Raw genomic sequence first — 4,717 nt, 5'->3', positions numbered from 1 at the left:
AATGTATAATAAAAGCTAGTGTTTCTCAGCCCTGTTATACATAAGAGTTATCTGTGAAACTTTAAAAAATATGCATTCCAGGGTTCCCTAGGAGATTTTGATTTAGTAACTTTTTGATGTGGCCCTGGGTGATGGAATTCTACAGTGCTCCACGGGTGATTCTGCTGGGTGGTTAGGGAGGTGGTTAAGAGCTCTGGATTCAGACAGACTGTATGAGTCTTGGCTCCAGTTACCGGCATTAGGATCTTTGGCAAATAAATCTCTCTAAACCTCAGCATTTATTCATCTGTAAAGTGAAGATTATAGTAGCCCTACCTTGTACCAGTGTTGTAGAGATTGAGACACATGTGCTGAATAGTCTCCCATTTCCACTCCCAATTCCTGCTCTTCCTTGCTCTTATGTCCTAAGAGGCTGGCTTATAGTGTTTTTGTCAAGGAGCTCCCCTGCCTTCCAGCTTCTGGTTGGGTTCAGCCAGCAGGAGGTCAGAGGTCAGGAGGAGAGTGTGAGTATATATTCCCATTTCCTCTCTGATGATTTGTCATGAGTTGGCCATGGCTGTGTTCTTCTGCCTAAAGTCACAGCTCCTGTCAGATGGCCCTCTACTGGAGCTATAGTGACAGCTCTAATATTTTCTGGCTCCCAGTAAATGCCCTCCCCACCTTGTCCCTTCAGCAAAGGTGATAAAGGGTTTGCGGCTATTGCTATCCCTGAAGCACTGCATCATCCTTTAACCTTGATCACCCTTTTGCAAATAGTCTCTTCATTAAACTCTTAATTATCCCATTTGAGTGGGCCATCTGTTTCCTACTTGGACCCTGACAGGTACTACATATAGAGTGCTTAGCACAGTTCTCAGCACACATTGGATTCTAAATAAATGTTCTGTGTATTACATTCTTCAAATGTATGCATTCTGTTGTTTCATTTGGTGTTTATGCTTCATTTGGTCCTTAAAATTTAGTAAAATCTTGTTTAAGTAGAATTCAGGTAACAAGGGCCCTCAATTAAGCAAGTATTCATTCTCCTTTTTCCCCCCTACTACATTTTGATTTTCAGAAAGGGAGATAAATTATTGGAAGATAAACTTATATTTAGGATTTTGTTAAAAAAAAAAAAGCAACTTCTTGGAGAATGTTCTAGAACAAGTGTATATTCAACTAGTGTAAACTATTCCTGGGATTGCATTCTGCCTCTGCCTCTACTAAGTCACTTAATTTCTCCTAATTCATAGAGTTGCTGTGGTCTTCCAATGAGATAAAGTATATAAAGTGCCTACCACAACCCCTGAAACAAGATACATGTGATTCCTTTCTTTTTTCTTGGTTTCCATACCAGGCTTTGACAGATTGATGGCCCTGAGTCCCTAAAATAAACCAGTCATCAGCCACATGTTTCGAGTGGTTTCTATACTGGATTTCTTCTGACAGGAAAGTGGGCAGCATGTTTTAAAAAGATACTCATAAATGACGCAGAATCTAAAATAAGTTTTTGGTTATTAGTGTTTGAAAACTGAAATATTTCAACAAAAAGATTTCCTGTTTTTTTCAGAATTTTGTCTAAAATAGCTTTGTTTTGTTATTACTATTTAAGCTAATTATTAAACTCTAAGCATACACACACACACACATATATATATAATGTTTTTGCTTAGAACAGCAAAAAATTCAGATATGCCAGCTATGTGTTTTCCACTGTACTAAACTCTTCCATTAAACAAGAATCAGAAGGTTACTGAGGTCTAATGGACTAGAGATGGAGCTACAACAAGCAAATAGAATTTTTCTTTCCATTCCGCCTACCAGATACAGGACATCAATTAAAGCCGTAATTAAAGAGATGGAGCTCCGTCTCTCTTTAGGGAATACATGTTAAATATACAACGTATATTTTATGCCATTGTTTCATGGAAAGGATAGAAAGAAAATGGTATCTTAAAGTGACATGTCATTTATTCTCCAAATATAATTATTTCTTTGTACTATATAAAATGAAGCTTGAAGACACAAACCAACTGGCTATGATGGTGATTTTAATTATTTTTTTAAATTGTAGAAGCCTCATTACATTATGTTGTATAACTATAGAACATCAACCTTTCTTGATGACTTCAGTCTAAACAATAGGTCAGATTGGTAGGAGTTGTAAATGAGCAAAGTTGACAGTGGTAGGCAGTCAGTATTTTTTCCTCTCTGTAATTTTGTACCAGACTAATTGTTATTCCTGTAAATTCTGATTATGGTTTTAAATATATACCACATGAATTAAGGAGAGTTATTTATTTTACAAGTTAAAAAAGATTATTCATTTTACAAAGTAATTCACAAACAAAAACAATCGCTTTAAGTCCATATCTTTCCAAATGCATTTTGGTGTTTGTTTAATGCTTCACTGCTGGAAACCAAGCTAAAAACTAAAGTGGTGGGAGTCACTATCCTTTGAAAGTCCTAAAAAGAGAAAATAACTCTAAATGATTGTGCAGACCAATGGAAAATAGGATTGAATTGACAAAAGTCCCATTTATTTATGTATTTTTGGTAGCACAAGTCTATACATAGACCCCCATCTTCTCTCTTGAACACATGAGCAGAGTCCAAGGCTGTCCCTTCCTTTTCTCTAAACGTGGGTCAGGTTGGTGATTCTGGAGGACCAATCTCTTCATGGCTTACATCCCTGTTTACCTGTATATTCTATCTCCCTTTCAGGCAATTCACATTGCTCATTACCATATTAAAATTTCTGCTATGTTCTGCAGAAAAGAAACCTCTTTAACCTTGTTGAACCTAGCAGTTCCCAAACTTATTTCATGTGACTTTTTTTTTTTTCACTGTAATACCTTATTAGTTGATGGTTGTTCTGCAAATAGTTGTGATTTTGGTGAGCCCATGAGAGGAGGTGAGCTCATGGTCTTTCTACTCTTGTTGTCTTACGCAGTCCCCTCTCTCACTGTCATACGTTAAGCACCTGAATGGATTTAAGAGCAGTCCAAACAGCTCCTGTTAAGCTTCTTTCCACATTGCTACTGAAGTCTGTAAAGGAGTCCTCTATGAAGTTTATAAAATTTATTTTGAAAAGTCCCCCAAGGGCTTTTAGATTTAAACTAGGTTTTCAGAACTCCACATGCTCTTGATAAGACCACTTCCTCTTTCCAGAACTGGATTTAAAGGAGGATCCAGGTTACATGTGCTGCAGAAAAGCCCACTCCTCTCAAGGTGGCAACATTACCCACTGTAGGATTAAGGGCGATGTGTATGTGTGTGTATACACACACACACACACACACACACGCACACATATATGTATATATATATGTATATGTATATATGTGTGTCTATATGTATATATGTGTATGTGTGTATATATATGTATATATTTGTGCTTAATGTAGTAAATTCCTTCAACACTGTCAACCTCACCACTACAAATTGCCTAGGAGACTATCCCCTAGAAAAAAGCTATAATTAGATTGAATTCCTACCTTCCCCTAAGAGACCTACTATGGACTGAGTGTATCCCTCCAAAATTCATATGTTGGAAACAAATCTCCAATGTGATAGTATGTGGAGGTGCCCTTGTAAAGAGACTCTAGAGAACTCCCTCACCCTTTCTGCCGTGTGAGCACCCAGTGAGAAGATGGCCATCTGTGACCCAGGAAGCGGGTCCTCATCAGATGCCAAATCTGCCAGTGCCTTGATCTTAGACTCCCCAGCCTCCAGAACTCTGAGAAGTAAATGTTGTTTAAACCATCCAGTCCATGATATTCTGTTATAGCAACCCAGAAGGACTAAAACAAGCCCCAATCCCAGGACTAATCCTTTCATACCTTGTGTATTTGTTTACCTCAGTCACTCTCAGAGAGCCAAGCCCCAGATAATCCCTCATTTCCTAGATTCCCTTAATTAGACCCAATATCATACTCCTTCTTGATCCCCTCAACCATTCCAATGCATTATTTGCAACTCATGGTCTGCTATCAGCAATATCAATAATGTTTGCAGCTATGTCTGTGAACACCCTTTTCATTTTTGTCCTAACTGAAACGTGGCTTTCCTTGATGGTATAACTGCTCTGAACCTCTTACAAGTGGAACTGCTTTTTTTTTCCTCTCATACATCCCACAGTCTTCAGGTTTCTCCTCCCTCCTCTTTCAAAAACCTAATCTCTGTTGACACTCTGGCCATTAGACCAACTGTTACCAACCCTTTCCGTCAGGCCCCAACAAGAGTCCTCCTGCTTGGTGTCACTTGCACCAATAGAAAGAGACAGTTCAGTTCAGAAGCAAAGGGAAGTTTTATTCTTTGATCAAAGAATGGAGACGTGTGAATTTGCAACCTGGAGTCCATGCTCTCCCCCACATGCCATTGACAAGGCTGCTTTGTAGGGTTCTTTTCTGTGGAGGCGGGTGGAGTTCTTGCATGAGGTGCACAGCTGCGCTGCTCAAGGCTTGGGTTAGCATCTCTGCACATGGCCTGCTACTGCCATTTGGATTGCAGTGTTGTGTGCAGTGCTTCTGACTGCTGAGCTGAGGCATCAGGTATGGCCCTTTCACACTAGGAACTCTGATCTGAAGTGCCAGGTGCAAGGCCTCTGCACACAGCACCCTATAAGGAATTGAAACTAGACTAAGCACACATATAAAAAAGGGTTAGACTTTATTACCCAGATTTCTATTTTTACTTCCCAGGAATTGTTAATGGGCTTTGCACAACTACTCCTTGT

The sequence above is a fragment of the Camelus bactrianus genome, chromosome X, assembly GCF_048773025.1.
Source record: "Camelus bactrianus isolate YW-2024 breed Bactrian camel chromosome X, ASM4877302v1, whole genome shotgun sequence".
Taxonomy (NCBI): domain Eukaryota; kingdom Metazoa; phylum Chordata; class Mammalia; order Artiodactyla; family Camelidae; genus Camelus; species Camelus bactrianus.
The sequence above is the reverse complement of the archived record's forward strand: the minus strand, read 5'-3'. Positions refer to the sequence as shown.